The sequence below is a fragment of the Pinus tabuliformis genome, chromosome 2_1, assembly GCF_031772625.1.
Source record: "Pinus tabuliformis cultivar Carrire ecotype Pingquan chromosome 2_1, CPIR1, whole genome shotgun sequence".
NCBI lineage: Eukaryota > Viridiplantae > Streptophyta > Pinopsida > Pinales > Pinaceae > Pinus > Pinus tabuliformis.
Genome location: NC_142299.1, coordinates 156079810 through 156106257, shown reverse-complemented (window position 1 = coordinate 156106257; position 26448 = coordinate 156079810).

Genomic DNA, 26448 nt, shown 5'->3' with positions numbered 1-26448 from the left:
GATTGTGAGGTAGAGTGTTGTGCGGTTGTTTTCGTCCATCAAGCCTTATCAAACATGCACAAATCCAGCAGATGAAGGTGTTTTTTCTAGGATCCTGTTGTGGCCAGCAACACCCCCCCCCTTGTTCAATTAAGTATCAACCATGATACTGAATGAATGGGGACCCTTAGTTAATTTTTACGAAAAGCAAGAGTTTCTTCTTGAAGTCACAATCATACGCTTAGGAAAAACCTTTTAGATATTTCAAGCCTAAGTCTATGATAAAAGAGAAAACCTTTAAGGTCACATTACAAAAGATAGGAAACACCTTCATTTCCCTTTTTATGCGCACCACCCTTGTGTTAATAATGACATCGCATTGCAAAATAGTAATGTTCATAAAGAAAAACTTAAAGATTCGCCGATCTGCGATAACGCTGATCGCTAGATCGCATATCGCAGAAATGAACCTGGCAAGATTTGATAAACATCAAATTTCAGTGATCTGCGATATTGCGATCGCTGCGATGCCACATCCATGCGATTTGCGATGATGCGATTAGCGATCGCGCGACATGCGAGGTTACGTCATCAAATCATAAATCACTTCTGTATGAATCCTTCGGGCGCGCCATTCAAAGAAAAGCCACTTACTATAATCTGACCCGAAATCATGCGCTTTTAATGATAGTAAATGAATTAGTTGTCAGTTATTAAATGGATTAAAGACGCGTGCCTTGGTAGAGATGTTCTTCACGTAAGGTGGCATATTTTATTTATCTGTTGCATTTAAAACTCTCCCATCACCTTTCTGGATCAGTCATTTCCATTTCACTCGTAATCTGCAGGAACAAAATGCTAAGACATCTCAGACAGAAACGCAAAGAGAAATGGGAAAGAAAAATAAAGCTCAAAGCTCCGAAGCGAGGGAGAAGACCAAGGAGATGGCGCCCCTGTACACAGACACAGCCTGTAACAAAGACGCAGGGATATCAACATGGGAAGGCATGTACAGACTGCTAGAGAAAGAAAAGCCTAGAATAATGAAGGTGACTGCTGTTGCGGGTGCACCACGCTCTTCTGAGGCGTCATTAGAGGACCTAGCATGTTCATTCCTTCACAGAATAGCGGCAAGACCCAAAATTATACCATACACAGATATGATCAAGTGGATACTGGATGATGCAGAATTGAAGAACAGTCAATTCAAAGTTCATGGACATGGGCTCGTAGGATCGTTTGCTGTGCAAGATTTGAAGCTTATGTATCACCTTCCTGAACCACAAGCGACCTATAATGCACAATTTTTTAAGAAGTTTGCGGCGGAGAATCCAGATCTATCAGACACCACTAAAGAATGGTCTAGAAGAGACGAGCTGCTAAAAAAGGATAAAAACGGTATGTACAGCACTGGTTCCCTCACCTCTCCATATTGTTTTGCTGCGGCTATGCTCTGTAGGTTATTTGGGATGCCGGATATCAACAAGTTTTCATCTGAATGGCTGCCATTAATTGATGCTGCCACTAACGCCGACATCCTATATTGGGCCAAAATCCTTTCAGACACTCTATACACAACTGTTCTCAATTACCGGTCTAAGAGATCCTTCTCTCAAAGGGTCTATCCTCCTTTTTATCTGTCTGCCTATATTATGGATTCTGTTTGTCTTGTATCTGAATTCCCTATTATGGGTTGGAAATGGACTACCCAAGACCCATTGCCCATCCATGTTTATCATAAGATCTTATGGGATTCCCAGTTTATCCCTCACTTTTACCAGATTTGCCATGGGCTTATTTGGCCCCTATATAGAATGATATATGATAAGGACCCCCCAAGGTGCTCTCCCGAGGCCCAAATTGACATCATCCCCGTCGCGAGATGGTTTGGGGAAGAATGGTTTACTTACATTAGAGTTTTTGGAAGCACTGTACCTCCACATGTCCTACCCCTATATATCCCTGATAAACTTTTGGCCCGGGAAATCGCTTATCAAACCTGTTCTGAAGGCAGCCTGACCAAAGACCTAAAGGACAAGAAGAAGGCCATATGGCCTCAATTTCCCGTAACTTGTGGGGCCTTCTCTTTGTTCGATGTAGGACACACTTTTGGCGAAGTGGAGAATGTGACGTGTCTTCAATTATTTAAGTTCCCAACGAGGCCATTCGACCCAAATGATGTGGCCCAAGAATTCACAACGAACGTCAAGATAAGAGTGTTCTCTGGAAAGAAAGATCTGTTTGATGATCTGTTTCAGAGTAAAAGTTCGCTCAAAGAGATTTTGCGAGAAGCTCAGTCGAGGTTGTCTCCAGATGACCTCCAAAAATTCACATTATATAGAGAAAGAAGGCTGGCCAGTATTCCACTAGAGAGGCTGCGACTACCTACTAGGGAACCAACTCCAAGCATCAGCCTCAGTGAAAACTCCAACACTTCCAGGTCTAAGTCCAACGCCGCACAAGAAGTATCTAAGCATCCTAAAGAGTCTGGTCACGAACAAGGAAAAAATGAAGAAACAACCAAAGACACAGCTCAGTCGAGTGCAATGTCTCAGCAGCAAGTTATCGCCTCACCACCAAGAGATGTCCCCCCTCCTGTCATCGAAGCACCACTTGTCATGATAGAGCTAGATAAAGAGTGGGAAACCTTCAATGAATTGATCAATCTTGAAGGGCAAGTCCCGAAAACACCTGTGAATAATACACAGGTGGTGCAAGAAGTCGTTTCGACCATGGTCAGTAGTGCCACAGAAGCTAAACACCTTCTTATCGCTCCAACCTCAGAACTTCTACTTAACATAGAAGAAATTCCCCCACTGGATGTATTCTATAGTCCCCAACACAAAGCAGTTGTAAGGAGACAGAGAAAGAAAAGAAAGCTTGAAAATACACTGTCTCAAGAGGCTGAACATTTGGACGTCTTATGGAAAGACCCCAATAATAATCCAACTGAAAATCTTACGAAGTTATCTCAGATTGCAGGAGCGTATGCTTCTGCAACTATTGATAAAGCCTCTGAAGTTCAGCAACTATTAAAGGAACAAGAAAATCATATACAACTACTACAACAACAGTTGCAACAAGCCAACGCAAACACTGAAGCTTCCAGACAGCTTGAAAAGCTAAAGGAAGACTTTCAACGGATGCAGATAGGCTATCAAAGGAGTCTCGAAGAAAAAGAAAAACAATTGCAGACTTTGCAAGAAACGCATAAAGATGAGCCTAAGCTGGCAGAGTTTATCTCAGAATCTATCGGCTTGAACGAGCAACTACTGCAGCAACAGGAAGAGTTGGGACGTAAAATATCACAGTGGAGTCACTATTGTGCGCTGAGCGACAAAATCACCAGTCAAGTGGTGGATTTACGGAGCGACTATGATCAGAACGACAAGAGGGTGACAGAATATTTGGCTTGGCAAGATGATGACCAAGGGAAAAGAGCAGGTGCACCCAGGATTAATGAAAATCATAAAGAGTTGCTCTTTAATAAATGGGACGAGCAAATCACACGGGCGGAGCAAGCAGCAGAGACAGCAGCGACACAGGCAAGCATCCTTATCGACTGTGTAAATGAGAATTTACACAGGGCAAATTTAATTGCAGAGACCACCCCGGGGTACCTACCAAACAAGTTGCATCTGGAAACAGAATGGAGGCAGAAAGCACAGGAAAAAGAGAAGGCAATCCAAGCATTGGTCAGGCTAAATTCGGAATGTTACTGGACGTATTTGGTTAAACCGCACAGCCAATGGATGATGGTGAAATGCATTACAAACGCAGCCGAGAAGTTAGCGCCAGCTCTTGTAGATGTCGTTTTCGCAGCACAGCTCAACGCAGAAATCAGTCAGCCGACTCTTCTCAAGCCTATGCTGGACACTTGCAACTTTAAAGACCAAGTTCATAAGTGATTTCATTTAGAATGTTGTTTTTTCTCTTTTAACTAGATTAGAAAAAGGACGGTCATTTGAAAACCGTATCCTAAAATTTTGTAATGATACTATTATTAGAATTAGGAAGTAGTATTTTAACCCTTCTCATTGCATTGGAGAAGGGTCCAGAAATTTGTCAAAAACTTGTCCTCAGAACATGCACTTCTGCACCCTCAGAGGAGGTTTTGATGAATGGAAGGATCGAGATTTATTTATGTTTGCATTTTAATGTCTGCTACTGATGTTGCACTTCTGTACTCTTAGTAGATGTTAGAAGTAAGTAGAGATAAATCATTATTGCTTGAGGTTTATGAGTGAAAATCAGTCATTAATGGTACTTTTATCTCTTGATGAATTTCTGCTTATATTCTTAGAGTGATATGCAGTTTTAGTGGTTTATATGTTGATGTATGAATGTCTGGGTTACCATTTGGCACTTCTGTATGGTGGAATCATTTGTTTGTGCTTGACATATGAATGACTTATTATGCGATATGTTGTTCACAACTGTTTTGCCTAACTTTTTATGCAGAATGGTTCATCTTAATTGATTTATATTCTTATGATAGCTGAATGATCTTTATTACCAGTTATTGTTTGAAATCTTTTTAGATCGCATGATAGAAGAGTTATATCCCGGGTTAGCGTAGATTAGATGTGTTGTTTTCATTAGATTATAATAACATAGATTTAGTTTATAAGTTAGATTTGAGTTAGCTCTAAAGTACTTCTAGAATCAGCATAATCAAACTCTACACACACACACCCTTTAGATTAGGAAGCTGGTCCCATTATCCCCAGTCGGACCTGCTACACCAAACGGGCAAGGAGCCGCCAACCAGGTTCCGGACCGGGTGGGTATCCCCCTTGTTGTTGACCCAATTTCAGGGCCCTCAACATATTTGGCGCTAGAAGGAGGGCCTGAGCATAGTGTCTGTTGGAATGTTTTCCAAATTATAAAGCTTGAAACAGGATGGCTGCTCATAGAATTCCTATTTGGAGTTGCATCCATGTTCCTACCTCTTCCAACACTCCACCAGATGTGGTAAGGCTCTTGTCTCAGGTAAAATTCAATGGTAAGAATAATTCTTCTGCATTTAATCATGCCCTTCAGTTCATTCAAAAAGTTTCAAGTTCTGATATTCAAAAAATTGATGAAGGCGTTTTGTGCAGAATTTTTACTCTTACATTCACAGCGGAAGCTAGAAAATGGTGTAGAACCCTCCTAGTTGCATCAATCCACAGCTGGGACCAATTCGTCAAGACTTTCATTTTGGAATTTGATTGTTATGACTACGACCAGGTATATGATGAAATTGATTATCTACGTGAGCAAGATGAACTAGTAAGGGATTTTAATATGCGATTTCATCTTAAATGCCTAAAGTATGATCTTGAGAGTGAGCTCACGGATGAAGAATCTTCAGATTATGATGAGTATTCCCTACCTCCTATGTCTGATCAAGCAGAAATTAGCTCGACCTTTGTTTCATTTTCTTCTAATATGAATGAGCATTTCAAGTCAAATACACAAATCATCCGTAATGAAGAAAATCTGCAAAGCCTAGGAGTCATGCATGCTCTAATGCCAGAGAACAAAAACGAAAATTCTGAAAGAGAAAATACATTGGAACCAGAAGACGACTTTGACACAAAGTCAGACAATATCATTACGAATCAACGAATGCATATGCCAAGGTTAGAACAGCGAACTATGTCTCTTTCAAAAAGTATCAGCGCACAAAGGTATGATCTAAAGCCCGATGTTTATGATGGATCTGATGAACAAAGTTTTTTTTATGATGTTTTCAAATGCATTATTACAGATTCACATTTTTCTCTTTATCCCGATATTTTTAGTGATGATAATTTTTCCCCTTTCCACATTAAAGATGGCTCAAAGAACACAGAGGGTTATTCAAACAACTCATCATTAAGTCTTCAAGATAAAGAGACAGCTTTAGCACATCCTTTGATTAATGTCAAACAAGAGATGCTTTACCTCCCTTATCTGAAAATATATAATGAAAAAGAGGAACCTAGGGAAATCTGTAGAGTCTTTCGTGATAGTTACTTTGACAACGATGATGCCATTGACTTATCCCAAGTAACTCAACTAGGTTCAGACAATGAGAAACAGCTTGAATCAGAAACCATATCAAACGACCCTCATTTCAAAGAAAAAAATCATTTGGATGATTTTACTATCCAAGACAATACCCCGATCTATGATTCATATCATGAGGAAAACTCCACTCCTGTTCGCAATCATAACTTATTCCCTGATTCACAAGACCTGGCCAGTTCTTGTGAAGAGCAAGATGTTACAAGTAAATCCCAGTTGTGCTGTAACAATATTTGTACAAATAATCATTCATTTCTTTATCACCTGAACTCATTTTGTACAAAATCGGATTTCTTTTTAAATTTTCAAGCTTTTGATAGATTGTGTTTTAGCGATTTATATATGAGAATTTTCGTTTCAAACGAAATCGCTAAAAGCCCAGCGTTAACGAAAAATAGGTTACAAGCCATTGAAACTAAAAAATCATTTTCACAATCTGACTTGTTATCCTTCCTATTGCGAGATCATCAATTCATAACAGAAATTCATCCTAATTTTTATGATCCAATAGGTATCCAGTTGGAAAAAAGTTCTCATGAGAAAGGAAAATCAGACAGAATTCCAATTGAGGTTGTATGTTCTTATTCCACAGCCAATATTTATGATCCAAGGAAAGTTTGGTTCTTTACACTGATGTTTGAAAGTTTCATACGGCTAGGAATAAAAATGAATAGATGGTTCCATTGGAAATATCATTTCACATAGTTGATTTTCTGTATATAGTTAGAATAGGAGTAGGAGCAGTTTAGCTAGGTTATTAGGTTTACTTTTAATAATTGATAGGCAAAGTTATTCTGTACATAAACCTAGGGAATGCTTGCCTCTCATTGCGTGAGATATTTTTCTCCATAATAATGTTTGCTTTGGTTAACGACATTTGGCATTTACTAAAGACACCTTTTCTCTGTTAAAGATTTTTGAAACTTCTGCTTCTATGAACAGCAAATCTTTTAGGAATTTGATCTTTATTATCAATAGAACTTTAACCCAGATATGATGATAGTTTCAACTGCCAAAAAATTTAAAGAAAGCTATCTCAGTGGAGAATTTGTTTTAGGTCAGCACAATGAAAGGTATCAATATTAAAATAAATATTCTCTGTAGAAACAGCCATTACCAAAACATCCCTATCATTGCTGTCCAGAACTTTCTTAAGGAAAGAAAATTTGACTTCCTCCCTGCTAAAGGAAAGCGCAGCATTCAGAGGAATAATCCAAAAAGGACACTATATCTCGAAGAATAATAGGTCTCATCACGAGCTGGCTTATCATGATCACAGATATTATAACTTGCTGACTTTGCCAAAAATGTCTACCAAAACAGGGCAATGACTCAAGATTGTTGCAATCAAAAGACAAGGGGTCTCATCACGAGCCAGCTTGTTCAGCAAAAGTGTAAATCAAGTGAATGACTGTGTCATAATTTGGCCACCAAACCAAGACATTGTTCTTTAGAGAATAAAAAGGAAAAAGTGTCGAAAAAGGATTTTTCTTTGAAAAAAATGTAAATAACCTTAAGCGGGATAAAGGATCATTACTGGGTAATAGGTAACCCTGTCGAGGCTATGGACGCCTGCTGGCAGCAGAGGCTCTACCTGCGACAAAGGAGCATATTTAAAAAGAGCTGATACATAGAGAAGACTTTATTTTATGTTTTACAAGACCAAGTAATGACTGATTTAAATGCAAAGCACAAGCTGAAGATGCAAGTAATTGAAATAGAAAGAGGTTGAAACAAAACATCATTGACAGTTTAAAGTATCATTTGCTTTATCTTTTTATAATAAAGTTAAAGTTTTTCTTTAAGAAAATTTTTTCAGGGGTTTGAAAGCGTCAATATAAAAGCAGAGATAACTGGTTCTCCCAAGTGAATCGCCAATTGTTGTGGCCAGCAACACCCCCCCTTGTTCAATTAAGTATCAACCATGATACTGAATGAATGGGGACCCTTAGTTAATTTTTAGGAAAAGCAAGAGTTTCTTCTTGAAGTCACAATCATACGCTTAGGAAAAGCCTTTTGGATATTTCAAGCCTAAGTCTATGATAAAAGAGAAAACCTTTAAGGTCGCATTGCAAAAGATAGGAAACACCTTCATTTCCCTTTTTATGCGCACCACCCTTGTGTTAATAATGACATCGCATCGCAAAATAGTAATGTTCATAAAGAAAAACTTAAAGATTCACCGATCTGCGATAACGCCGATCGCTAGATCGCATATCGCAGAAATGAGCCAGGCAAGATTTGGTAAACATCAAATTTCTGCGATCTGCGATATTGCGATCGCTGCGATGCCACATCCATGCGATTTGCGATGATGCGATTAGCGATCGCGCGACATGCGAGGTTACGTCATCAAATCATAAATCACTTCGGTACGAATCCTTCGGGTGCGCCATTCAAAGAAAAGCCACTTACTATAATCTGACCCGAAATCATGCGCTTTTAATGATAGTAAATGAATTAGTTGTCAGTTATTAAATGGATTAAAGACGCGTGCCTTGGTAGAGATTTTCTTCATGTAAGGTGGCATATTTGATTTATCTGTTGCATTTAAAACTCTCCCATCACCTTTCTGGATCAGTCATTTCCATTTCACTCGTAATCTGTAGGAACAAAACGCTAAGACATCTTAGACAAAAACGCAAAGAGAAATGGGAAAGAAAAATAAAGCTCAAAGCTCCGAAGCGAGGGAGAAGACCAAGGAGATGGCGCCCCTGTACACAGACACAGCCTGTAACAAAGACATAGGGATATCAACATGGGAAGGCATGTACAGGCTGCTAGAGGAAGAAAATCCTAGAATAATGAAGGTGACTGCTGTTGCAGGTGCACCACGCTCTTCTGAGGCGTCATTAGAGGACCTAGCATGTTCATTCCTTCACAGAATAGCGGCAAGACCCAAAATTCTACCATACACAGATATGATCAAGTGGATACTGGATGATGCAGAATTGAAGAACAGACAATTCAAAGTTCATGGACATGGGCTCGTAGGATCGTTTGTTGTGCAAGATTTGAAGCTTATGCATCACCTTCCTGAACCACAAGCGACCTATAATGCACAATTTGTTAAGAAGTTCGCGGCGGAGAATCCAGATCTATCAGACACCACTAAAGAATGGTCTAGAAGAGACGAGCCGCTAAAAAAGGATAAAAATGGTATGTACAGCACTGGTTCCCTCACCTCTCCATATTGTTTTGCTGCGGCTATGCTCTGTAGGTTATTTGGGATGCCGGATATCAACAAGTTTTCATCTGAATTGCTGCCATTAATTGATGCTGCCACTAATGCCGACATCCTAGATTGGGCCAAAATCCTTTCAGACACTCTATACACGGTTGTTCTCAATTACCAGTCTAAGAGATCCTTCTCTCAAAGGGTCTATCCTCCTTTTTATCTGTCTGCCTATATTATGGATTCTGTTTGTCTTGTATCTGAATTCCCTATTACGTGTTGGAAATGGACTACCCAAGACCCATTGCCCATCCATGTTTATCATAAGATCTTATGGGATTCCCAGTTTACCCCTCAATTTTACCAGATTTGCCTTGGGCTTATTTTGCCCCTATATAGAATGATATATGATAAGGACCCCCCAAGGTGCTCTCCCGAGGCCCAAATTGACATCATCCCCGTCGCGAGATGGTTTGGGGAAGAATGGTTTACTTACATTAGAGTTTTTGGAAGCACTGTACCTCCACATGTCCTACCCCTATATATCCCTGATAAACTTTTGGCCCGGGAAATCACTTATCAAACCTGTTCTCAAGGCAGCCTGACCAAAGACCTAAAGGACAAGAAGAAGGCCATATGGCCTCAATTTCCCGTAACTTGTGGGGCCTTCTCTTTGTTCGATGTAGGACACGCTTTTGGCGAAGTGGAGAATGTGACGTGTCTTCAATTATTTAAGTTCCCAGCGAGGCCATTCGACCCAAATGATGTGGCCCAAGAATTCACAACGAACGTCAAGATAAGAGTGTTCCCTGGAAAGAAAGATCTGTTTGATGATCTGTTTCAGAGTAAAAGTTTGCTCAAAGAGATTTTGCGGGAAGCTCAGTCGAGGTTGTCTCCAGATGACCTCCAAAAATTCACATTATATAGAGAAAGAAAGTTGGCCAGTATTCCACTAGAGAGGCTGCGACTACCTACTAGGGAACCAATTTCAAGCATCAGCCTCAGTGAAAACTCCAGCACTTCCAGATCTAAGTCCAACGCCGCACAAGAAGTATCTGAGCATCCTAAAAACACCACAAGTTTCACTTCCGTTACCTTTGACTTAAAGAACAGCCTAATAAAATCAAGCGCTTAATTAAAATCCACTAGAACTTTTTGTTTTAGTTATTACACCAACAAGTTTAGGATTTTAGGGCCTTGGATTAGGCGAGTGGAGAGTTAACTCTCCAAGGCCACACAAAACGTCAAACATAAGAGTCTGATTAAAGAGAGTAAATCCAATAGCGTTAGGGAGACCAGGAAAGCTCCGGATCTGGGAGTTAAGCACGAGGGTCTGTGAAGACAGGGAAGAGAGATACCCCCTCTCCTACTTGTCCGAACTTACCTCACGACTGTTCCGCCTGGCTTCTGCGACGAGTTGGTACCCATAGTTGCCTCTCCTAGGGATCTGCATAGGTGGCTGCAGAGGGGAATCCCGTGGCACCTGAGGTCGACGTTGTATCACTCTCGACAGTACTTCTGGAGGGCACCCTTGCGAAGCTTGGGGGCTTGCACCGGCGCAGGCTGTTGTTAGGAGGTCAGCGTAACTTCCTCTGATACCTTCGCTGATAGGACTGGGCCGTCATTATCCCAGACTATCTTCGGAAGGCCCCTGACTCCGCTTTCTTGTATTTTGGTGTCCGGTCCTCAACACCCGGAGCGGAAATACTTGAAAGTTGTTTGACTGGCTGTTTCTTTAGGGACTTTATAGTGTGTGCTCTTTGCTCCTTGTATATAGTTGGCTTTAGGTATTTTTGTCTAGTCACCTTTGGACTTTGTAGTCTGAGTGACTGGCTTGCCACTCTACCGATCTTGAAAGGCTTTTGGTTGTTCTTTCAGAAGTTGTGGAGTTGCCTCCTCTAGGGCAAAGGTTTTGATTGCTTATCCATATTCTTTGAAGAGTTATTTCTATATTCCCGCAAGGGAAGGGTCTTTGGATCAGTTAGATATGGCCAATATTCCTGTGGAAACCAACCAAGGTGCCCTCCCAAAAGGGGATCCTTGTGCTTTTCCTTTCTTTGGAAACGTTGGTACTCCCTTGATGGCCACTTTGAATATTCCTGGGTTGAATGTTGGACTACCCGTTTGGCTGTGGTCCACTCCGAATATTCCGAATGCTCTTGAAGCTTCTCAGATGAATGCTTTATTTCAGGGGCATCATATGGGTGCTAATTGTTCATCTTCTTTCAAAGAGAAATCTGGGATTCCTTCTCCTTCTCCTTCTTGTAATAAGATATCTAAAAAGAGGAGAAAAAGGAAGTCAAAGAAGAAGAATAATTCTATCCCTTCATCTTCAACCTCTGCAAGTCATGTTGGAGATGAGTCTTCAGCCGCTGCAAGTCATGCTGGGGGCACAAGTCTAGTCACTGCAAGTCATACTAGCACTTCATCTTCAACCTCTGCAAGTCATGTTGGAGATGAGTCTTCAGCCGCTGCGAGTCATGCTGGGGGCACGAGTCTAGTCACTGCGAGTCATACTAGCAATGAGTCACCAACCTCTGCAAGTCATGTTCAGGACTCTCCGCAAACCACTGCTAGTTATGTTGGTGGAATGGAGGTTGATAAGAAACCTAGACGTAGAAGTTTTAAACCTAAGTTCCCCTGTAAGATATGCAAGGGAGACCATCTTACTCATTTATGCCCTGGTATTCCAGAGGTTCAAAGGATATGGTCCGAGTCTGAAAGTACTTCTACTCCTACACTTGATATGGTTTCTCATCAATCCCATCAACCATCAGTTGAAAATGTGGTAAAGCCAGTGCAATCGCTGGCCGATTACACTCCTCTTTTGGGGGGTGAAGTGCCTAACAAAAGAGTCTGTTTGATCTCTAGTACAGAGTCTTCTAGTATAGGGGGCATTCCGGTTTCTTCGAATGTTCCCCCTCCAAGTTCTAAGAGTGTTTCCTTTGATTGGGATAGTCTTGTTGAGCCTCGTCTTCCTTCCGCTGTACCTTTTCAAATAAAGGTCAGAGTTAATTCCACAAATGTCTATCGATGTATGGTGGATGAAGGATCCTCTACAAGTATTATATCCTCTTTGACTTGGAAAGCTTTGGGTTCCCCAAAGTTGTTGACAGCTCAGAGTCAGTTGTTAGCCTATGATAGAAGGCCTGGTGAATCTATGGGTGTTCTTCCTCAAGTGCCTATCACTTTAGGTGGGAAGACTGTCTTAATCGATATGATGGTGGTTGATAGCCCTTTAGACTTTAATATGCTACTTGGGCGTGATTATGTCTATGCTATGAATGCTGTGGTGTCTTCACTCTTTCGAGTAATGTGCTTTCCTCATAATGGGAATATTGTCACTGTTGATCAGCTTGCATCTGACAATCACCACCCTAATTCGACTTTACTGCAGAATGCCCCTTGGTTTGTTCCAAGTGTTCAAGTAGACTCTACCCCGCCACAGGTGAATTATGTGGCATTGAGTCCTCAATGTTCAATCGCTTCTAAGAAGGATCCTTTGACTTATTATTTTCCTTCTTGGGACTTGGTCCCGGCAGTTGACCGAGAGATTCTTCCTATAAGGACATGGGACCCTTTAATTCCCTCTTTTGATCCTTGTAGTTCTCATGATTTCTTAGAACTTGTTTTGCCTTCACAGGAGGAACTCTTTGAAGCCATGAGTTATGACTACCAAAGGAGCCCTTGGCCTGAGCCCTGCAAGGGGTTTGTTCAGCAGAACTATTATGCGTAAGCCGCAAGGCTGCGTGGTTCCCTGTACCATATTGTATATATGAGGTACGCATCTTCAAGTTTTGTATCTTATGACACAAAGATTTTATATGAAGTTTATATGTGGGATGTATTAACTTCGTGTCTAGTGTTCCTATTTATGTTTACAGAACTTGGAAGATTTCTCCTCTGGAAGTTTATGGTTGGTCCGTTCTGACAGGTATTGGTTCTCGAACTTGGCATATAGGTTAGGTTTTTCCACCTGCATTGTGCATTTATCAGTTTCCTTTTCCATTTTGGCCTTAGGATCGACCCCACCAAGTTATGATGCGGAACCTTCTCATTGCTTAGAAGTATCATGACTTGTGTGGTAGAGCCTACCTTATCATGGGTGCCCTAGTTAGTACCTAATTGTCACTTGGCACTCATGCTGATTTTTTGTCACTAGGCTCGGGAGTCCTCTGTAGTCCCGCCATGACTTGTGCGTTGAAGACTCATTCCTCTTTGCTTCCTCGCCTCGTTCTGGCCTTATACCCTAGAGGCTCCTATGTGTGTTGAGTTGTACTTCTGCATTGCATGTTGACCATTTGCACCTTTTGGCCTAGAGCTGGCTTCACTTGGACTCATGTTTAAGCCCACTTTTGACCATGGCGTCTGCAAAATCAACCTTGCATACCCTTGACCTCTGCAGCTTGACATACCCAGATTCGTGGAAGGAACATACCTCTGAGTGTCACTGACCAGTTTTTCACCTCCCTGCATTGAGCATAGGAACGTTCCTTTCCCAGGAACTAGATCATCTGTTTCACCGACACTCGTTCTTTCCACTGTACCATAGCATTCTTTTATTCTTTTTCCGGCTTATCAGAAAAAGACAAAAAAATTAAATATTCCAAAAAGAGCGGGAACAGGGACATTATTTCCATTTATTGTTGGCAGCTAGAGTCAGTCGTGTCACCCTTGAACAAAGCACTCAAAACAAAGTCTCCTCCGCATGGGTGGGATTTAGTTTGACTTAGGTAAGCCATAACCTTGTTATCGAGTCAGTCCTCCCCCGATTGGTTATCTCTTCCAATCATATGGAGGGTTCGTTCGTGCCTCCTGCATGACGAACTTATACAGATTCATTATATGCTGCCACATAGTCACATTGAGTCGTGCTTTTGTTCAAGGGAAGTTAGCCTGAGTCGGCCTTTCTGCGGTGTCTCTTGACTCATTTTTCAGTCGGCCATCCCTGGTTGTCAGTGTCATGTCTATCATCACATCAGTTATATTGGTCCTTCACTCGTGCCGGTTTGAGAAGGTCCCCGTTGACTTCTTGCTGGCGGGTCTTGTCCTTATCGACGACGACACATTGCTCTGAGGGCAGACCTAGAGACCGCACCCTGGCCCTATTTTCATTATTGATAGGTCACCTTGTGCTCAGCATCGATCAGTATCATGGGTCTTTGACTGAGTGGTTTCCCTTGTGTTCGACATCAGCATACATTATCACACATTGGGATTCGTGCAGTACCTTGGTTTCCATTTGACCCTATTGGTGGATACCTCGCCTCTGTGTCAGCTTTCATTATTGGTTGGTTCAGAGGGTTTCTGCCGTGCGCTAGCCACATCTTGTGTACGCCGGAAACGTACTTCGGTTGGGTTACTACATCTTTTTCGTCCGATTCCTTCCACATTATTGGCCTACGGGTTACACTCGCGCTAGATTGATGGAGGATGCCTTAATGCCTTCCTTCTAGCGGATCTTTCCCTATCGACTCCGACTCATTGCTCTGGGGTAAAGATCTAGAGTCCATTTGGCAGTACCTTGGGGTTTGCAGTCATTAGTGGCAGATTCCTCGCTATCGACAGTGGGAAACCATCATTGTCTCCTGATTGATAGATTCTTACAGGTGTTCGACTTCAGCTCCTCTATTCACACTTGTTAGATTGTACTGGGTACCTTGACGCTCATTATCATTATCGGTGAGTAGTCTCGCGTTTGTTAACGGTATACATCAATGACCGGTAATCAAACGATTTCTCACATGGTCGACTTCAGATCATTTATTCCCATGGTGTAGAAATGTACCACGGCGGTCGGTGAAGACCTCAGGTTGTATCAGCGTTCATTGGTTCACTTGACAGTTGCTCCTGTTGCTGCTAGTTGATACCATTCCACCTTATATGTTGCAGTCAGTCATGGCGACATTCTATATGCTGGCACCTGAGTTTGCAGTGTAGTACCATCCTATTCCATCATGTTCAGTTGGTACCTTATGGGATCAGTCTTTGATTTCAGTGATCCGTTGCATCTTTCAGCATCATTGACAGTTTTATATGTGATATTCAGACATGTACTTACTCATTATGATCAGATGATCCATTATGTATTTTTACAGTCATTTATACTTGTATACTTAGTGGATCCGCTTGTACTTGATATGCGGACATGCTTTACTTTTCCTGAGCATGGGTATGCCCGCCTCAGACAGTGTTTCTTTCTGATCTCCTTTCGGTGGCTTGGCAGGCTGAATTCTGGTGAAGTCCTCCTCGGTTTTTCGGCAGAGTTCCTTTCCTTGTACTTACTTAATGTATTTCGGCCATCATGTTCCCCTTCTGACCTCATACATTAGGGGGCATCTGTTATAGCTCCAAATCTCACTCTTATGGTTTGTGATGCTGCACTTATGGCCTAGGGCAACCCCTCCTTCCAGACCTGGTCCAAAAATTTAAAAAACAGTGTTTTATTCCCTGTACGCGACTTTGCCCTGTGTTAAACGCGTGTACACGCGGGTCTGTCATACCCAACCCGCGTGTATCTATTAAAACACTTAAAAAAAATATAATTTCCTCTTTTTCGGGCGGTGATCGCGGGTTTACCTGCTGGATCACCTGTTAGTGCCCGTGGCCCAACTGTTCCCAACCAACTCCTAACTAAAAAACTACTTTGGAGAGGGTATAAAAAGACATCAAAGGGAAGGCCAAGGGGAGAGAGAAAGGAGAGCAAGATTATTATGCTGAGATTTTTCCCTTAGACCAGGTCTGAAGTCCTTGGTGCATCCTGCACTTCCCCCATTTTGCATAGGAAACCCTTGTTTCCATGTGTATTGGTGATCATTCATCCTTGACATCATCATTGAGTAAGACTTGGAAGGAGCTCTTGTTGGAGGCTGGAGGCTGGAACGAATCCGGGAGGAAGCTTGCTTGGAGCCTGCTGAAGGTGTTCAGGTGATATCTTTCCGATATATGTACTTTATTTGCCTTTATATATAAAGAAACACGTCTTTGTTCCCGAATAATCTTTCTTTATGCTTATGAGATTCTTGTGTTGAATTCTTATGAAAGTAGTTACTTAAAGATTATTTATAACTAACTTTATAGCATAAAGATGATTTATACATAAACTTCTATACATGTACTGTTGTGTTCTTTGATTTGTTTGTCTTGCAGGTCAGAGAAAGAAGAAGGGAACTCCAAGAAGGGTTTGCACCCTAACGGTCTTCTCGGACGTAGGACCTTAGGTATGTACCCTAAACGTTAGAATTTGCTTAAAAGTAAAAAAGATGGTTGTGTGTGTGTGTTTCTTTGTATAAGCAATTTTCAGTCTGGTAGAGTCTCAGCCCAAAGGACTCTAGGGGTACTTTCCCTTCAACCAATGGTGAAATGCATTACAAACGCAGCCGAGAAGTTAGCGCCAGCTCTTGTAGATGTCATTTTCGCAGCACAACGCAACGCAGAAATCAGTCAGCCGACTCTTCTCAAGCCTATGCTGGACACTTGCAACTTTAAAGACCAAGTTCATAAGTGATTTCATTTAGAATGTTGTTTTTTCTCTTTTAACTAGATTAGAAAAAGGACGGTCATTTGAAAACCGTATCCTAAAATTTTGTAATGATACTATTATTAGAATTAGGAAGTAGTATTTTAACCCTTCTCATTGCATTGGAGAAGGGTCTAGAAATTTGTCAAAAACTTGTCCTCAGAACATGCACTTCTGCACCCTCAGAGGAGGTTTTGATGAATGGAAGGATCGAGATTTATTTATGTTTGCATTTTAATGTCTGCTACTGATGTTGCACTTCTGTACTCTTAGTAGATGTTAGAAGTAAGTAGAGATAGATCATTATTGCTTGAGGTTTATGAGTGAAAATCTGTCATTAATGGTACTTTTATCTCTTGATGAATTTCTGCGTATATTCTTAGAGTGATATGCAATTTTAGTGGTTTATATGTTGATGTATGAATGTCTGGGTTACCATTTGGCACTTCTGTACGGTGGAATCATTTGTTTGTGCTTGACATATGAATGACTTATTATGCGATATGTTGTTCACAACTGTTTTGCCTAACTTTTTATGCAGAATGGTTCATCTTAATTGATTTATATTCTTATGATAGCTGAATAATCTTTATTACCAGTTATTGTTCGAAATATTTTTAGATCGCATGATAAAAGAGTTATATCCCGGGTTAGCGTAGATTAGATGTGTTGTTTTCATTAGATTATAATAACATAGATTTAGTTTATAAGTTAGATTTGAGTTAGCTCTAAAGTACTTCTAGAATCAGCATAATCAAACTCTACACACACACACCCTTTAGATTGGGAAGCTGGTTCCATTATCCCCAGTCGGACCCGCTACACCAAACGGGCAAGGAGCCGCCAACCAGGTTCTGGACTGGGTGGGTATCCCCCTTGTTGTTGGCCCGATTTCAGGGCCCTCAACATATTTGGCGCTAGAAGGAGGGCCTGAGCATAGTGTCTGTTGGAATGTTTTCCAAATTATAAAGCTTGAAACAGGATGGCTACTCATAGAATTCCTATTTGGAGTTGCATCCATGTTCCTACCTCTTCCAACACTCCACCAGATGTGGTAAGGCTCTTGTCTAAGGTAAAATTCAATGGTAAGAATAATTCTTCTGCATTTAATCATGCCCTTCAGTTCATTCAAAAAGTTTCAGGTTCTGATATTCAAAGAATTGATGAAGGCGTTTTGTGCAGAATTTTTACTCTTACATTCACAGCGGAAGCTAGAAAATGGTGCAGAACCCTCCCAGTTGCATCAATCCACAGCTGGGACCAATTCGTCAAGACTTTCATTTTGGAATTTGATTGTTATGACTACGACCAGGTATATGATGAAATTGATTATCTACGTAAGCAAGATGAACCAATAAGGGATTTTAATATGCGATTTCATCTTAAATGCCTAAAGTATGATCTTGAGAGTGAGCTCACGGATGAAGAATCTTCAGATTATGATGAGTATTCCCTACCTCCTATGTCTGATCAAGCAGAAATTAGTTCGACCTTTGTTTCATTTTCTTCTAATATGAATGAGCATTTCAAGTCAAATACACAAATCATCCGTAATGAAGAAAATCTGCAAAGCCTAGGAGTCATGCATGCTCTAATGCCAGAGAACAAAAACGAAAATTCTGAAAGAGAAACTACCTTGGAACCGGAAGACGACTCTGACACAAAGTCAGACAATATCATTAAGAATCAACGAATGCAGATGCCAAGGTTAGAACAATGAACTATGTCTCTTTCAAAAAGTATCAGCGCACAAAGGTATGATCTAAAGCCCGATGTTTATGATGGATCTGATGAACAAAGTTTTTTTATGATGTTTTCAAACGCATTATTCCAGATTCACATTTTTCTCTTTATCCCGATGTTTTTAGTGATGATAATTTTTCCCCTCTCCACATTAAAGATGTCTCAAAGAACACAAAGGGTTATTCAAACAACTCATCATTAAGTCTTCAAGATAAAGAGACAGCTTTAGCACATCCTTTGATTAATGTCAAACAAGAGATGCTTGACCTCCCTTATCTGAAAATATGTAATGAAAAAGAGGAACCTAGGGAAATCTGTAGAGTCTTTCGTGATAGTTACATTGACAACGATGATGTCGTTGAGTTATCCCAAGTAACTCAACTAGGTTCAGACAATGAGAAACAGCTTGAATCAGAAACCATATCAAACGACCCTCATTTCAAAGAAAAAAATCATTTGGATGATTTTACTATCCAAGACAATACCCTGATCTATGATTCATATCATGAGGAAAACTCCACTCCTATTCGCAATCATAACTTATTCCCTACTTCACAAGACCTGGCCAGTTCTTGTGAAGAGCAAGATGTTACAAAGAAATCCCAGTTGTGTTGTAACAATATTTGTACAAATAATCATTCATTTCTTTATCACCTGAACTCATTTTGTACAAAATCGGATTTCTTTTTAAATTTTCAAGCTTTTGATAGATCATGTTTTAGCAATTTATATATGAGAATTTTCGTTTCAAACGAAATCGCTAAAAGCCCAGCGTTAACGAAAAACAGGTTACAAGCCATTGAAACTAAAAAATCATTTTCACAATCTGACTTGTTATCCTTCCTATTGCGAGATCATCAATTCATAACAGAAATTCATCCTAATTTTTATGATCCAATAGGTATCCAGTTGGAAAAAAGTTCTCATGAGAAAGGAAAATTAGACAGAATTCCAATTGAGGTTGTATGTTCTTATTCCACAGCCAATATTTATGATCCAAGAAAAGTTTGGTTCTTTACACTGATGTTTGAAAGTTTCATACGGCTAGGAATAAAAATGAATAGATGGTTCCATTGGAAATATCATTTCACATAGTTGATTTTCTGTATATAGTTAGAATAGGAGTAGGAGCAGTTTAGCTAGGTTATTAGGTTTACTTTTAATAATTGATAGGCAAAGTTATTCTGTACATAAACCTAGGGAATTCTTGCCTCTCATTGCGTGAGATATTTTTCTCCATAATAATGTTTGCTTTGGTTAATGGCATTTGGCATTTACTAAAGACACCTTTTCTCTGTTAAAGATTTTTGAAACTTCTGCTTCTATGAACAGCAAATCTTTTAGGAATTTGATCTTTATTATCAATAGAGCTTTAACCCAGATATGATGATAGTTTCAACTGCCAAAAAATTTAAGGAAAGCTATCTCAGTGGAGAATTTGTTTTAGGTCAGCACAATGAAAGGTATCAATATTAAAATAAAGATTCTCTGTAGAAACAACCATTACCAAAACAGCCCTATCATTGTTGTCCAGAACTTTCTTAAGGAAAGAAAATTTGACTTCCTCCCTGCTAAAGGAAAGCACGGCATTCAGAGGAATAATCCAAAAAGGACACTATATCTCGAAGAATAAGAGGTCTCATCGCGAGCCGGCTTATCATGATCACAAATATTATAACTTGCTGACTTTGCCAAAACTGTCTACCAAAACAGGGCAATGACTCAAGATTGTTGCAATCAAAAGACAAGGGGTCTCATCACGAGCCAACCTCTTCAGCAAAAGTGTAAATCAAGTGAATGACTATGTCATAATTTGGCCACCAAACCAAGACATTGTTCTTTAGAGAATAAAAAGGAAAAAGTATCGAAAAAGGATTTTTCTTTGAAAAAGTTGTAAATAACCTTAAGCAGGATAAAGGATCATTGCTGGGTAATAGGTAACCCTGTCGAGGCTATGGACGCCTGCTGGCAGCAGAGGCTCTACCTGTGACAAAGGAGCATATTTAAAAAGAGCTGATACATAGAGAAGACTTTATTTTATGTTTTACAAGACCAAGTAATGACTGATTTAAATGCAAAGCACAAGCTGAAGATGCAAGTAATTGAAATAGAAAGAGGTTGAAACAAAACATCATTGACAGTTTAAAGTATCATTTGCTTTATCTTTTTATAATAAAGTTCAAGTTTTTCTTTAAGAAAATTTTTTCAGGGGTTTGAAAGCGTCAATATAAAAGCAAAGATAACTGGTTCTCCCAAGTGAATCGCCAATTGTTGTGGCCAGCAACACCCCCCCTTGTTCAATTAAGTATCAACCATGATACTGAATGAATGGGGACCCTTAGTTAATTTTTAGGAAAAGCAAGAGTTTCTTCTTGAAGTCACAATCATACGCTTAGGAAAAACCTTTTAGATATTTCAAGCCTAAGTCTATGATAAAAGAGAAAACCTTTAAGGTCGCATTACAAAAGATAGGAAACACCTTCATTTTCCTTTTTATGCGCACCACCCTTGTGTTAATAATGACATCGCATCACAAAATAGTAATGTTCATAAAGAAAAACTTAAAGATTCACCGATCTGCGATAACGCCGATCGCTAGATCGCATCTCGCAGAAATGAGCCAGGCAAGATTTGATAAACATCAAATTTTAGCGATCTGCGATATTGCGATCGCTGCGATGCCACATCCATGCGACTAGCGATCGCGTGACATGCGAGGTTACGTCATCAAATCATAAATCACTTCGGTTCGAATCCTTCGGGCGCGCCATTCAAAGAAAAGCCACTTACTATAATCTGACCCGAAATCATGCGCTTTTAATGATAGTAAATGAATTAGTTGTCAGTTATTAAATGGATTAAAGACGCATGCCTTGGTAGAGATTTGCTTCATGTAAGGTGGCATATTTGATTTATCTGTTGCATTTAAAACTCTCCCATCACCTTTCTGGATCAGTCATTTCCATTTCACTCATAATCTGCAGGAACAAAACGCTAAGACATCTCAGACAGAAACGCAAAGAGAAATGGGAAAGAAAAATAAAGCTCAAAGCTCCGAAGCGAGGGAGAAGACCAAGGAGATGGCATCCCTGTACACAGACACAGCCTGTAACAAAGACGCAGGGATATCAACATGGGAAGGCATGTACAGGCTGCTAGAGGAAGAAAAGCCTAGAATAATGAAGGTGACTGCTGTTGCGGGTGCAACACGCTCTTCTGAGGCGTCATTAGAGGACCTAGCATGTTCATTCCTTCACAGAATAGCGGCAAGACCCAAAATTCTACCATACACAGATATGATCAAGTGGATACTGGATGATGCAGAATTGAAGAACAGACAATTCAAAGTTCATGGACATGGGCTCGCAGGATCGTTTGCTGCGTAAGATTTGAAGCTTATGCATCACCTTCCTGAACCACAAGCGACCTATAATGCACAATTTGTTAAGAAGTTCGCGGCGGAGAATCCAGATCTATCAGACACCACTAAAGAATGGTCTAGAAGAGACGAGCCGCTAAGAAAGGATAAAAACGGTATGTACAGCACCGGTTCCCTCACCTCTCCATATTGTTTTGCTGCGGCTATGCTCTGTAGGTTATTTGGGATGTCGGATATCAACAAGTTTTCATCTGAATGGCTGCCATTAATTGATGCTGCCACTAACACCGACATCCTAGATTGGGCGAAAATCCTTTCAGACACTCTATACACGGCTGTTCTCAATTACCGGTCTAAGAGATCCTTCTCTCAAAGGGTCTATCCTCCTTTTTATCTGTCTGCCTATATTATGGATTATGTTTGTCTTGTATCTAAATTCCCTATAATGGGTTGGAAATGGACTACCCAAGACCCATTGCCCATCCATGTTTATCATAAGATCTTATGGGACTTCCAGTTTACCCCTCACTTTTACCAGATTTTCCATGGGCTTATTTTTCCCCTATATAGAATGATATATGATAAGGACCCCCCAAGGTGCTCTCCCGAGGCCCAAATTGACATCATCCCCATCGCGAGATGGTTTGGGGAAGAATGGTTTACTTACATTAGAGTTTTTGGAAGCACTGTACCTCCACATGTCCTACCCCTATATATCCCTGATAAACTTTTGGCCCGGGAAATCGCTTATCAAACCTGTTCTGAAGGCGGCCTGACCAAAGACCTAAAGGACAAGAAGAAGGCCATATGGCCTCAATTTCCCGTAACTTGTGGGGCCTTCTCTTTGTTCGATGTAGGACACGCTTTTGGTGAAGTGGAGAATGTGACGTGTCTTCAATTATTTAAGTTCCCAGCGAGGCCATTCGACCCAAATGATGTGGCCCAAGAATTCACAACGAACGTCAAGATAAGAGTGTTCTCTGGAAAGAAAGATCCGTTTGATGATCTGTTTCAGAGTAAAAGTTCTCTCAAAGAGATTTTGCGGGAAGCTCAGTCGAGGTTGTCTCCAGATGACCTCCAAAAATTCACATTATATAGAGAAAGAAGGCTGGCCAGTATACCACTAGAGAGGCTGCGACTACCTACTAGGGAACCAACTCCAAGCATCAGCCTCAGTGAAAACTCCAGCACTTCTAGGTCTAAGTCCAACACCGCACAAGAAGTATCTGAGCATCCTGAAGAGTCTGGTCACGAACAAGGAAAAAACGAAGAAACAACCAAAGACACAGCTCAGTCGAGTGCAATGTCTCAGCAGCAAGTTATCGCCTCACCACCAAGAGATGTCCCCCCTCCTGTCATCGAAGCACCACTTGTCACGACAGAGCTAGATAAAGAGTGGGAAACCTTCAATGAATTGATCAATATTGAAGGGCAAGTCCCGAAAACACCTGTGAATAATACACAGGTGGTGCAAGAAGTCGTTTCGACCATGGTCAGTAGTGCCACAGAAGCTGAACACCTTCCTATAGCTCCAACCTTATAACTTCTACTTAACGTAGAAGAAATTCCCCCACTGGATGTATTCTATAGTCCCCAACACAAAGCAGTTGTAAGGAGACAGAGAAAGAAAAGAAAGCTTGAAAATACACTGTCTCAAGAGGCTGAACATTTAGACGTCTTATGGAAAGACCCCAATAATAATCCAACTGAAAATCTTACGAACCTGTCTCAGATTGCAGGAGCGTATGCTTCTGCAACTATTGATAAAGCCTCTGAAGTTCAGCAACTATTAAAGGAATAAGAAAATCATATACAACTGCTACAACAACAGTTGCAACAAGCCAACGCAAACACTGAAGCTTCCAGACAGCTTGAAAAGCTACAGGAAGACTTTCAACGGATGCAGATAGGCTATCAAAGGAGTCTCGAAGAAAAAGAAAAACAATTGCAGACTTTGCAAGAAACACATAAAGATGAGCCTAAGCTGGCAGAGTTTATCTCAGAATCTATCGGCTTGAACGAGCAACTACTGCAGCAACAGGAAGAGTTGGGACGTAAAATATCACAGTGGAGTCACTATTGTGCGCTGAGCGACAAAATCACCAGTCAAGTGGTGGATTTATGGAGCGACTATGATCAAAACGACAAGAGGGTGACAGAATATTTGGCTTGGCAAGATGATGACCAAGGGAAAAGAGCAGGTGCACCCAGGATTAATGAAAATCATAAAGAGTTGCTCTTTAATAAATGGGACGATCAAATCACGCAGGCGGAGCAAGCAGCAGAGACAGCAGCGACACAGGCAAGCATCCTTATCGACTATGTAAATGAGAATTTACACAGGGCAAATTTAATTGCAGAGACCACCCCGGGGTACCTACCAAACAAGTTGCAACTGGAAACAGAATGGAGGCAAAAAGCACAGGAAAAAGAGAAGGCAATCCAAGCATTGGTCAGGCTGAATTGGGAATGTTACTGGACGTATTTGGTTAAACCGCACAGCCAATGGATGACGGTGAAATGCATTACAAACGCAGCCGAGAAGTTAGCGCCAGCTCTTGTAGATGCCGTTTTCGCAGCACATCTCAACGCAGAAATCAGTCAGCCAACTCTTCTCAAGCCTACGCTGGACACTTGCAACTTTAAAGACCAAGTTCATAAGTGATTTCATTTAGAATGTTGTTTTTTCTCTTTTAACTAGATTAGAAAAAGGACGGTCATTTGAACACCATATCCTAAAATTTTGTAATGATACTATTATTAGAATTAGGAAGTAGTATTTTAACCCTTCTCATTGCATTGGAGAAGGGTCCAGAAATTTGTCAAAAACTTGTCCTCAGAACATGCACTTCTGCACCCTCAGAGGAGGTTTTGATGAATGGAAGGATCGAGATTTATTTATGTTTGCGTTTTAATGTCTGCTACTGATGTTGCACTTCTGTACTCTTAGTAGATGTTAGAAGTAGAGATAAATCATTATTGCTTGAGGTTTATGAGTGAAAATTAGTCATTAATGGTACTTTTATCTCTTGATGAATTTCTTCTTATATTCTTAGAGTGATATGCAGTTTTAGTGGTTTATATGTTGATGTATGAATGTCTGGGTTACCATTTGGCACTTCTGTACGGTGGAATCATTTGTTTGTGCTTGACATATGAATGACTTATTATGTGATATGTTGTTCACAACTGTTTTGCCTAACTTTTTATGCAGAATGGTTCATCTTAATTGATTTATATTCTTATGATAGCTGAATGATCTTTATTACCAGTTATTGTTCAAAATCTTTTTAGATCGCATGATAGAAGAGTTATATCCCGGGTTAGCATAGATTAGATGTGTTGTTTTCATTAGATTATAATAACATAGATTTAGTTTATAAGTTAGATTTGAGTTAGCTCTAAAGTACTTCTAGAATCAGCATAATCAAACTCTACACACACACACCCTTTAGATTGGGAAGCTGGTCCCATTATCCCCAGTCGGACCCGCTACACCAAACGGGGAAGGAGCCGCCAACCAGGTTCCAGACCGGGTGGGTATCCCCCTTGTTGTTGACCCAATTTCAGGGCCCTCAACAGATCCACAGAACACTATACATATGAAAAGAATCTCTGAACCCGTACCTCCTTTTCTTGGACAGGTATTTCACGATGTAAGATCCTTTTGCAAGTTAGCAGTTGCAATTGAAAGCTCCATTACAAGAGTGGAAGGGTTGGAGGGAGGATAAGCAACAAGAAATCACTGTAGTCTATTGTGTAGCTCCCCACTGTGTATGCCTTCCCTGTTGCTTGTCATAAATTCCTCGGTTTCAGCTAGGTCTCACTTGCATCTTTTCCCCGTAGCCATTCCTGATGCTTGTGCTTTAGCTCATCAACCTTGCTTTTCTTCTCTTGGTCCTCACCTGTAGAAATAATTAACATTAACTATGATTATGAGAGATATGATAGAGAAGCCTAAAACAAACCTTACCTTCATAAGAACTTTCATAAGGAGACAAACTCTACAACTAGGGGTTATATGAGTCCTTCCGGCTCTAAATCTCAGGAGGGTGCAATGATTTTTTGGGGACCGATGATTAAAAACAGATTGAAACCATAATTAATAAACCATTGAACGTTTAGCTTTGAGGACATAATTCCATCTGAAAACTACGGTTATCATTCGGAGAGGGGAAAGATCAAACTTCTCAAGGGACCCATTCAAATTTTCCCTCAAAGTAGGTTTTAATAGCGTGGTGGTTGTGGCCATAGAAAAAACTCTAAAAGTGTTAACACTCCAAAAAGGTGTTGTTCCTTTTAGGGAAAAATAGTTGTTCCCTGTAGGGAACACCAAAAGAACTCTAAAAAGGTGTTGTTCCTTTTAGGGAACAACAACTGTTCCCTAGAGGGAACAACAAAAACACTCGAAAGTGGTTGTGGCCACAACAAAATGGCGAACCGCTGGGCGAACTAGTTATCTCTGTTACCAAATAAAATTTGATTCATATAACATTAGGGTGTTAAGATAAGCTCGAAATGAAAACTGTATAGATGGACAGGCATGGGTTCCACTTCAACATTAATCGTTTTAGGCAAGATAAAGACAAATAGCTTCTA